The 11,936-nt window shown below is 47.5% G+C and overlaps 1 protein-coding gene across 7 annotated transcripts in view; it reads right to left on the bottom strand.

The window, feature by feature from the left end:
• The window catches only part of PKNOX2 (PBX/knotted 1 homeobox 2), a 581,048-nt gene that overhangs the window by 498,950 nt on the left and 70,162 nt on the right, over window positions 1-11,936 (bottom strand). The window lies entirely within an intron of this gene.

Genomic DNA, 11,936 nt, shown 5'->3' with positions numbered 1-11,936 from the left:
TGACAGGGATATGCTGTCACACACACCGGGGTAATGTGTTATACAGGACACATCTGTATAATGACAGGGATATGCTGTCACACACACCAGGGTAATGTGTTATACAGGACACATCTGTATAATGACAGGGATATACTGTCACACACACCGAGATAATGTGTTATACAGGACACATCTGTATAATGACAGGGATATGCTGTCACACACACCGGGGTAATGTGTTATACAGGACACATCTGTATAATGACAGGGATATGCTGTCACACACACCGGGGTAATGTGTTATACAGGACACATCTGTATAATGACAGGGATATGCTGTCACACACACCGGGGTAGTGTGTTATACAGGACACATCTGTATAATGACAGCGATATGCTGTCACACACACACCGGGGTAATGTGTTATACAGGACAGTGGCGTAAGTTTGTCCCAGTTGCCCGGAGGCAAGAAATATATTGGTGTCCCCCCTATGTATATATATATATATATGTGTGTGTGTGTGTGTGTGTGTGTGTGTGTGTGTGTGTGTGTGTGTATATATATATATATATATATATATATATATTAGAGATGAGCGGGTTCGGTTTCTCTGAATCCGAACCCGCCAGAACTTCATGTTTTTTTTCACGGGTCCGAGCGACTCGGATCTTCCCGCCTTGCTCGGTTAACCCGAGCGCGCCCGAACGTCATCATGACGCTGTCGGATTCTCGCGAGGCTCGGATTCTATCGCGAGACTCGGATTCTATATAAGGAGCCGCGCGTCGCCGCCATTTTCACACGTGCATTGAGATTGATAGGGAGAGGACGTGGCTGGCGTCCTCTCCGTTTAGAATAGATTAGAGAGACACTTGATTTACTAATTTTGGGGAGCATTAGGAGTACTCAGTACAGTGCAGAGTTTTGCTGATAGTGACCAGTGACCACCAGTTTTATTTATAATCCGTTCTCTGCCTGAAAAAAGCGATACACAGCACACAGTGACTCAGTCACATACCATATCTGTGTGCACTGCTCAGGCTCAGGCCAGTGTGCTGCATCATCTATTATCTATATATAAATAATATTATATATATCTGTCTGACTGCTCAGCTCACACAGCTTATAATTGTGGGGGAGACTGGGGAGCACTACTGCAGTGCCAGTTATAGGTTATAGCAGGAGCCAGGAGTACATAATATATTATATAGTGAGTGACCACCAGACACACAGTGCAGTTTATTTAATATATCCGTTCTCTGCCTGAAAAAAGCGATACACACAGTGACTCAGTCAGTCACATACCATATCTGTGTGCACTGCTCAGGCTCAGGCCAGTGTGCTGCATCATCTATATATATTATATATCTGTCTGACTGCTCAGCTCACACAGCTTATAATTGTGGGGGAGACTGGGGAGCACTACTGCAGTGCCAGTTATAGGTTATAGCAGGAGCCAGGAGTACATAATATTATATTAAAATTAAACAGTGCACACTTTTGCTGCAGGAGTGCCACTGCCAGTGTGACTAGTGACCAGTGACCTGACCACCAGTATATATAATATTAGTAGTATACTATCTCTTTATCAACCAGTCTATATTAGCAGCAGACACAGTACAGTGCGGTAGTTCACGGCTGTGGCTACCTCTGTGTCGGCACTCGGCAGCCCGTCCATAATTGTATATACCACCTAACCGTGGTTTTTTTTTCTTTCTTTATACATACATACTAGTTACGAGTATACTATCTCTTTATCAACCAGTCTATATATTAGCAGCAGACACAGTACAGTGCGGTAGTTCACGGCTGTGGCTACCTCTGTGTCGGCACTCGGCAGCCCGTCCATAATTGTATATACCACCTAACCGTGGTTTTTTTTTCTTTCTTTATACATACATACTAGTTACGAGTATACTATCTCTTTATCAACCAGTCTATATATTAGCAGCAGACACAGTACAGTGCGGTAGTTCACGGCTGTGGCTACCTCTGTGTCGGCACTCGGCAGCCCGTCCATAATTGTATATACCACCTAACCGTGGTTTTTTTTTCTTTCTTTATACATACATACTAGTTACGAGTATACTATCTCTTTATCAACCAGTCTATATATTAGCAGCAGACACAGTACAGTGCGGTAGTTCACGGCTGTGGCTACCTCTGTGTCGGCACTCGGCAGCCCGTCCATAATTGTATATACCACCTAACCGTGTTTTTTTTTTCTTTCTTTATACATACATACTAGTTACGAGTATACTATCTCTTTATCAACCAGTCTATATATTAGCAGCAGACACAGTACAGTGCGGTAGTTCACGGCTGTGGCTACCTCTGTGTCGGCACTCGGCAGCCCGTCCATAATTGTATATACCACCTAACCGTGGTTTTTTTTTCTTTCTTTATACATACATACTAGTTACGAGTATACTATCTCTTTATCAACCAGTCTATATATTAGCAGCAGACACAGTACAGTGCGGTAGTTCACGGCTGTGGCTACCTCTGTGTTGGCACTCGGCAGCCCGTCCATAATTGTATATACCACCTAACCGTGGTTTTTTTTTCTTTCTTTATACATACATACTAGTTACGAGTATACTATCTCTTTATCAACCAGTCTATATATTAGCAGCAGACACAGTACAGTGCGGTAGTTCACGGCTGTGGCTACCTCTGTGTCGGCACTCGGCAGCCCGTCCATAATTGTATATACCACCTAACCGTGGTTTTTTTTTCTTTCTTTATACATACATACTAGTTACGAGTATACTATCTCTTTATCAACCAGTCTATATTAGCAGCAGACACAGTACAGTGCGGTAGTTCACGGCTGTGGCTACCTCTGTGTCGGCACTCGGCAGCCCGTCCATAATTGTATATACCACCTAACCGTGGTTTTTTTTTCTTTCTTTATACATACATACTAGTTACGAGTATACTATCTCTTTATCAACCAGTCTATATATTAGCAGCAGACACAGTACAGTGCGGTAGTTCACGGCTGTGGCTACCTCTGTGTCGGCACTCGGCAGCCCGTCCATAATTGTATATACCACCTAACCGTGGTTTTTTTTTCTTTCTTTATACATACATACTAGTTACGAGTATACTATCTCTTTATCAACCAGTCTATATATTAGCAGCAGACACAGTACAGTGCGGTAGTTCACGGCTGTGGCTACCTCTGTGTCGGCACTCGGCAGCCCGTCCATAATTGTATACTAGTATCCAATCCATCCATCTCCATTGTTTACCTGAGGTGCCTTTTAGTTGTGCCTATTAAAATATGGAGAACAAAAATGTTGAGGTTCCAAAATTAGGGAAAGATCAAGATCCACTTCCACCTCGTGCTGAAGCTGCTGCCACTAGTCATGGCCGAGACGATGAAATGCCAGCAACGTCGTCTGCCAAGGCCGATGCCCAATGTCATAGTACAGAGCATGTCAAATCCAAAACACCAAATATCAGTAAAAAAAGGACTCCAAAACCTAAAATAAAATTGTCGGAGGAGAAGCGTAAACTTGCCAATATGCCATTTACCACACGGAGTGGCAAGGAACGGCTGAGGCCCTGGCCTATGTTCATGGCTAGTGGTTCAGCTTCACATGAGGATGGAAGCACTCAGCCTCTCGCTAGAAAAATGAAAAGACTCAAGCTGGCAAAAGCAGCACAGCAAAGAACTGTGCATTCTTCGAAATCCCAAATCCACAAGGAGAGTCCAATTGTGTCGGTTGCGATGCCTGACCTTCCCAACACTGGACGTGAAGAGCATGCGCCTTTCCTCCATTTGCACGCCCCCTGCAAGTGCTGGAAGGAGCACCCGCAGTCCAGTTCCTGATAGTCAGATTGAAGATGTCAGTGTTGAAGTACACCAGGATGAGGAGGATATGGGTGTTGCTGGCGCTGGGGAGGAAATTGACCAGGAGGATTCTGATGGTGAGGTGGTTTGTTTAAGTCAGGCACCCGGGGAGACACCTGTTGTCCGTGGGAGGAATATGGCCGTTGACATGCCAGGTGAAAATACCAAAAAAATCAGCTCTTCGGTGTGGAGGTATTTCACCAGAAATGCGGACAACAGGTGTCAAGCCGTGTGTTCCCTTTGTCAAGCTGTAATAAGAAGGGGTAAGGACGTTAACCACCTCGGAACATCCTCCCTTATACGTCACCTGCAGCGCATTCATAATAAGTCAGTGACAAGTTCAAAAACTTTGGGTGACAGCGGAAGCAGTCCACTGACCAGTAAATCCCTTCCTCTTGTAACCAAGCTCACGCAAACCACCCCACCAACTCCCTCAGTGTCAATTTCCTCCTTCCCCAGGAATGCCAATAGTCCTGCAGGCCATGTCACTGGCAATTCTGACGAGTCCTCTCCTGCCTGGGATTCCTCCGATGCATCCTTGCGTGTAACGCCTACTGCTGCTGGCGCTGCTGTTGTTGCCGCTGGGAGTCGATGGTCATCCCAGAGGGGAAGTCGTAAGCCCACTTGTACTACTTCCAGTAAGCAATTGACTGTTCAACAGTCCTTTGCGAGGAAGATGAAATATCACAGCAGTCATCCTACTGCAAAGCGGATAACTGAGTCCTTGACAACTATGTTGGTGTTAGACGTGCGTCCGGTATCCGCCGTTAGTTCACAGGGAACTAGACAATTTATTGAGGCAGTGTGCCCCCGTTACCAAATACCATCTAGGTTCCACTTCTCTAGGCAGGCGATACCGAGAATGTACACGGACGTCAGAAAAAGACTCACCAGTGTCCTAAAAAATGCAGTTGTACCCAATGTCCACTTAACCACGGACATGTGGACAAGTGGAGCAGGGCAGGGTCAGGACTATATGACTGTGACAGCCCACTGGGTAGATGTATGGACTCCCGCCGCAAGAACAGCAGCGGCGGCACCAGTAGCAGCATCTCGCAAACGCCAACTCTTTCCTAGGCAGGCTACGCTTTGTATCACCGCTTTCCAGAATACGCACACAGCTGAAAACCTCTTACGGCAACTGAGGAAGATCATCGCGGAATGGCTTACCCCAATTGGACTCTCCTGTGGATTTGTGGCATCGGACAACGCCAGCAATATTGTGTGTGCATTAAATATGGGCAAATTCCAGCACGTCCCATGTTTTGCACATACCTTGAATTTGGTGGTGCAGAATTTTTAAAAAAACGACAGGGGCGTGCAAGAGATGCTGTCGGTGGCCAGAAAAATTGCGGGACACTTTCGGCGTACAGGCACCACGTACAGAAGACTGGAGCACCACCAAAAACTACTGAACCTGCCCTGCCATCATCTGAAGCAAGAAGTGGTAACGAGGTGGAATTCAACCCTCTATATGCTTCAGAGGTTGGAGGAGCAGCAAAAGGCCATTCAAGCCTATACAATTGAGCACGATATAGTAGGTGGAATGCACCTGTCTCAAGTGCAGTGGAGAATGATTTCAACGTTGTGCAAGGTTCTGATGCCCTTTGAACTTGCCACACGTGAAGTCAGTTCAGACACTGCCAGCCTGAGTCAGGTCATTCCCCTCATCAGGCTTTTGCAGAAGAAGCTGGAGGCATTGAAGAAGGAGCTAAAAGGGAGCGATTCCGCTAGGCATGTGGGACTTGTGGATGCAGCCCTTAATTCGCTTAACAAGGATTCACGGGTGGTCAATATGTTGAAATCAGAGCACTACATTTTGGCCACCGTGCTCGATCCTAGATTTAAAGCCTACCTTGGATCTCTCTTTCCGGCAGACACAGGTCTGCTGGGGTTGAAAGACCTGCTGGTGACAAAATTGTCAAGTCAAGCGGAACGCGACCTGTCAACATCTCCTCCTTCACATTCTCCCGCAACTGGGGGTGCGAGGAAAAGGCTCAGAATTCCGAGCCCACCCGCTGGCGGTGATGCAGGGCAGTCTGGAGCGACTGCTGATGCTGACATCTGGTCCGGACTGAAGGACCTGACATCGATTACGGACATGTCGTCTACTGTCACTGCATATGATTCTCTCAACATTGATAGAATGGTGGAGGATTATATGAGTGACCGCATCCAAGTAGGCACGTCACACAGTCCGTACTTATACTGGCAGGAAAAAGAGGCAATTTGGAGGCCCTTGCACAAACTGGCTTTATTCTACCTAAGTTGCCCTCCCACAAGTGTGTACTCCGAAAGAGTGTTTAGTGCCGCCGCTCACCTTGTCAGCAATCGGCGTACGAGGTTACATCCAGAAAATGTGGAGAAGATGATGTTCATTAAAATGAATTATAATCAATTCCTCCGCGGAGACATTGACCAGCAGCAATTGCCTCCACAAAGTACACAGGGAGCTGAGATGGTGGATTCCAGTGGGGACGAATTGATAATCTGTGAGGAGGGGGATGTACACGGTGATATATCGGAGGGTGAAGATGAGGTGGACATCTTGCCTCTGTAGAGCCAGTTTGTGCAAGGAGAGATTAATTGCTTCTTTTTTGGGGGGGGTCCAAACCAACCCGTCATATCAGTCACAGTCGTGTGGCAGACCCTGTCACTGAAATGATGGGTTGGTTAAAGTGTGCATGTCCTGTTTTGTTTATACAACATAAGGGTGGGTGGGAGGGCCCAAGGACAATTCCATCTTGCACCTCTTTTTTCTTTTCTTTTTCTTTGCATCATGTGCTGATTGGGGAGGGTTTTTTGGAAGGGACATCCTGCGTGACACTGCAGTGCCACTCCTAGATGGGCCCGGTGTTTGTGTCGGCCACTAGGGTCGCTAATCTTACTCACACAGTCAGCTACCTCATTGCGCCTCTTTTTTTCTTTGCGTCATGTGCTGTTTGGGGAGGGTTTTTTGGAAGGGACATCCTGCGTGACACTGCAGTGCCACTCCTAGATGGGCCCGGTGTTTGTGTCGGCCACTAGGGTCGCTAATCTTACTCACACAGCTACCTCATTGCGCCTCTTTTTTTCTTTGCGTCATGTGCTGTTTGGGGAGGGTTTTTTGGAAGGGACATCCTGCGTGACACTGCAGTGCCACTCCTAGATGGGCCCGGTGTTTGTGTCGGCCACTAGGGTCGCTAATCTTACTCACACAGCTACCTCATTGCGCCTCTTTTTTTCTTTGCGTCATGTGCTGTTTGGGGAGGGTTTTTTGGAAGGGCCATCCTGCGTGACACTGCAGTGCCACTCCTAGATGGGCCCGGTGTTTGTGTCGGCCACTAGGGTCGCTAATCTTACTCACACAGCTACCTCATTGCGCCTCTTTTTTTCTTTGCGTCATGTGCTGTTTGGGGAGGGTTTTTTGGAAGGGACATCCTGCGTGACACTGCAGTGCCACTCCTAGATGGGCCCGGTGTTTGTGTCGGCCACTAGGGTCGCTTATCTTACTCACACAGCGACCTCGGTGCAAATTTTAGGACTAAAAATAATATTGTGAGGTGTGAGGTATTCAGAATAGACTGAAAATGAGTGTAAATTATGGTTTTTGAGGTTAATAATACTTTGGGATCAAAATGACCCCCAAATTCTATGATTTAAGCTGTTTTTTAGTGTTTTTTGAAAAAAACACCCGAATCCAAAACACACTCGAATCCGACAAAAAAAATTCGGTGAGGTTTTGCCAAAACGCGTTCGAACCCAAAACACGGCCGCGGAACCGAACCCAAAACCAAAACACAAAACCCGAAAAATTTCAGGCGCTCATCTCTAATATATATATATATATATATAAATAAGAATTTACTCACCGGTAATTCTATTTCTCGTAGTCCGTAGTGGATGCTGGGCACTCCGTAAGGACCATGGGAATAGACGGACTCCGCAGGAGACTGGGCACTCTAAAGAAAAGATTAGGTACTATCTGGTGTGCACTGGCTCCTCCCTCTATGCCCCTCCTCCAGACCTCAGTTAGGGAAACTGTGCCCCGAAGAGCTGACATTACAAGGAAAGGATTTTTGGAATCCAGGGTAAGACTCATACCAGCCACACCAATCACACCGTACAACTTGTGATAACCTTACCCAGTTAACAGTATGAACAACAACTGAGCCTCACTCAACGGATGGCTCATAACAATAACCCTTATTTAAGCAATTACTATATACACGTATTGCAGAAAGTCCGCACTTGGGACGGGCGCCCAGCATCCACTACGGACTACGAGAAATAGAATTACCGGTGAGTAAATTCTTATTTTCTCTGACGTCCTAGTGGATGCTGGGAACTCCGTTAGGACCATGGGGATTATACCAAAGCTCCCAAACGGGCGGGAGAGTGCGGATGACTCTGCAGCACCGAATGAGCAAACACAAGGTCCTCCTCAGCCAGGGTATCAAACTTGTAGAACTTTGCAAAGGTGTTTGAACCCGACCAAGTAGCTGCTCAGCAAAGCTGTAAAGCCGAGACCCCTCGGGCAGCCGCCCAAGAAGAGCCCACCTTCCTTGTGGAATGGGCTTTTACTGATTTTGGATGCGGCAATCCAGCCGCAGAATGAGCCAGCTGAATCGTGCTACAGATCCAGCGAGCAATAGTTTGCTTTGAAGCAGGAGCACCCAGCTTGTTGGGTGCATGCAGGATAAACAGCGAGTCAGTCTTCCTGACTCCAGCCGTTCTGGAAACATATATTTTCAAAGCCCTGACTACGTCCAGCAACTTGGAGTCCTCCAAGTCCCGAGTAGCCGCAGGCACCACAATAGGTTGGTTCAAATGAAACGATGATACCACCTTTGGGAGAAATTGGGGACGAGTCCGCAATTCTGCCCTGTCCATATGGAAGATCAGATAGGGGCTTTTACATGACAAAGCCGCCAATTCTGACACACGCCTAGCCGATGCTAAGGCCAACAGCATGACCACTTTCCACGTGAGATACTTTAGTTCCACGGTCTTAAGTGGCTCAAACGAGTGGGATTTCAGGAAATCCAACACAACGTTAAGATCCCAGGGTGCCACTCATGGCACAAAAGGGGGCTGAATATGCAGCACTCCCTTAACAAACGTCTGAACCTCAGGCAGTGAAGCCAGTTGTTTTTGAAAGAAAATGGATAGGGCCGAAATCTGGACCCTTATGGACCCTAATTTTAGGCCCATAGACACTCCTGACTGTAGGAAGTGCAGGAATCGACCCAGCTGGAATTCCTCTGTAGGGGCCGTCCTGGCCTCACACCAAGCAACATATTTTCGCCATATACGGTGATAATGCTTTGCTGTCACGTCCTTCCTAGCCTTTATCAGCGTAGGAATAACTTCATCCGGAATGCCTTTTACCGCTAGGATCCGGCGTTCAACCGCCATGCCGTCAAACGCAGCCGCGGTAAGTCTTGGAGCAGACAGGGCCCTTGTTGCAGCAGGTCCTGTCTGAGAGGCAGAGGCCATGGGTTCTCTATGCGCATTTCTTGCAGTTCCGGGTACCAAGTCCTTCTTGGCCAATCCGGAACAATGAGTATTGTTCTCACTCCTCTTTTTCTTACAATTCTCAGCACCTTTGGTATGAGAGGAAGAGGAGGAAACACATAGACCGACTGGAACACCCACGGTGTTACTAGTGCGTCCACAGCTATCGCCTGAGGGTCCCTTGACCTGGCGCAATACCTTTTTAGCTTTTTGTTGAGGCGGGACGCCATCATGTCCACCTGTGGCAGTTCCCATCGATTTGCAATCTGTGTGAAGACTTCTTGATGAAGTCCCCACTCTCCCGGGTAGAGGTCGTGTCTGCTGAGGAAATCTGCTTCCCAGTTGTCCACTCCCGGAATGAACACTGCTGACAGTGCATGCACGTGATTCTCCGCCCAACAAAGAATCGTTGTTTTCCGCCATTGCCACCCTGCTTCTTGTGCCGCCCTGGCGGTTTACATGGGCGACCGCCGTGATGTTGTCTGACTGAATCAGCACTGGTTGGTCTCGAAGCAGGGGCTCCGCTTGACTCAGGGCGTTGTATATGGCCCTTAGTTCCAGTATATTTATGTGCAGACAAGTCTCCTGACTTGACCACAGCCCTTGGAAGTTTCTTCCCTGAGTGACTGCCCCCCATCCGCGGAGGCTTGCATCCGTGGTCACCAGGACCCAGTCCTGTATGCCGAACCTGCGGCCCTCGAGAAGATGAGCACTCTGCAGCCACCACAGAAGAGACACCCTGGCCCTGGGGGATAGGGTGATTAACCGATGCATCTGAAGATGTGATCCGGACCATTTGTCCAGTAAGTCCCATTGGAAGGACCTCGTATGGAACCTGCCGAAGGGAATGGCCTCGTATGATTTGTTTTGGTTTAATAGATTCCTGACCAGTGTCACGAGCTCCTGAGCTCTCTCTATCGGGAGATAACCCTTTTCTGGTCTGTGTCTAGGATCATGCCTAGGAGAAGCAGATGAGCTGTAAGAACCCACTGCGACTTTGGAATATATAGAATCCAGCCGTGTTGCCGTTACACTTCCAGAGAAAGTGATACGCTGTTCAGCAACTGCTCTATTGATCTCGCTTTTATGAGGAGATCGTTCAAGTACGTGATAATAGTGACACCTTGCTTCCGCAGGAGCACCATCATTTCCGCCATTACCTTGGTGAACATTCTCAAGGCCATTGAGAGACCAAACGGCAACCTCTGAAATTGGTGATGACAATCCCGTACCGTAATTCTGAGGTATGCCTGATGAGGTGGATAAATGGGGACCTGAAGGTATGCATCCTTTATGTCCCGAGTCACCTTTCAGGCTTGCAATAATCGCTCTTAGCGATTTCAACGTGAACTTGAACCTTTTCAGGTATATGTTCAGGGATTTTAAATTCAATATGGGTCCCACCGAACCGTCAGGTTACGGGACTACAACATGGTCGAATAATAACCCCCTCCTTGTTGAAGGAGGGGAACCTTGACCACCGCCTGTTGAAGATACAATTTGTGAATTGCAGTTAACACTGTTTCCCTCTCGTGGGGTGAAGCCGGCAAGGCCGTCGGTGAGGGGGCATCTTCTCAAAGTCCAGCTTATATCCCTGAGACACAATATCGATCGCCCAGGGATCTAACAGGGAGTGAACCCACTTGTGGCTGAATTTACGAAGGCGTGCCCCCACCGGGCCTAGCTCCGCCTGTGGAGCCCCAGCGACATGCGGTGGATTTTTGTAGAGGCCGGGGAGGACTTCTGTTCCTGGGAACTAGCTGTATTGTGCAGCTTCTTTCCTCTGCCGCCGCCTCTGGCAAGAAAGGACGCACCTCGGACTTTCTTGTTTCTTTATTCGAAAGGCTGCATTTGATAATGTCGTGCTTTCCTAGGCTGTGCAGGAATATAAGGCAAAATATTAGAATTTACCAGCTAAAGCTGCGGAGACCAGGTCCGAGAACCCTTCTCCACACAATCCTCAGCCTTCCATATGCCTCTTAAGTCGGCATCATCTGTCCAGTGCATATTCTACAGGACAGGTCAAGCAGAAATCGACATAGCTTTGACTCCAGGACCCAGTATACTCATGTCTCTTTGGGCATGTTTTATATATATATATCTATCTCTTAAGACAGCATCTTCAATATGTATATATCTATATATATACACATATATATATCTATATGCATACTAGGGTCTCAATCTCTGCTGATAAGGTACCTGTCCACGCTGCCACAGCGCTATAAACCCATGCCGACACAATCGCCGGTCTGAGTAGTGTACTAGAATGTGCACGCTATCTGCAGGATCCCTGAGAACAGCTAGTGCTACCGTCTGGGCAAACGTGACACCCTAGGGGAAGATTCCCATCACATCCTGGCCCTAGTGGGGAAAGGATACTGCCTGAGAATTCCTTGTGGGAAGCTGCAGTTTCTTGTCTGGAGATTCCCGCCCTTTTTCCTCATGAGAGGAGGGAAATTTACCTCAGCTTTCTTCCCCTTAACATGTGTACCCTTGTGTCAGGGACAAATGAGTCATCAGTGATATGCAAATCATCTTTTATTACAATAATCATATATTGAATACCTTTCAGCCATTTTGGCTGTAACTTTGC

The sequence above is a fragment of the Pseudophryne corroboree genome, chromosome 10 (genome assembly GCF_028390025.1).
Source record: "Pseudophryne corroboree isolate aPseCor3 chromosome 10, aPseCor3.hap2, whole genome shotgun sequence".
NCBI classification, from domain to species: Eukaryota; Metazoa; Chordata; class Amphibia; order Anura; family Myobatrachidae; genus Pseudophryne; species Pseudophryne corroboree.
This window is presented reverse-complemented; position numbering and strand designations above follow the sequence as displayed.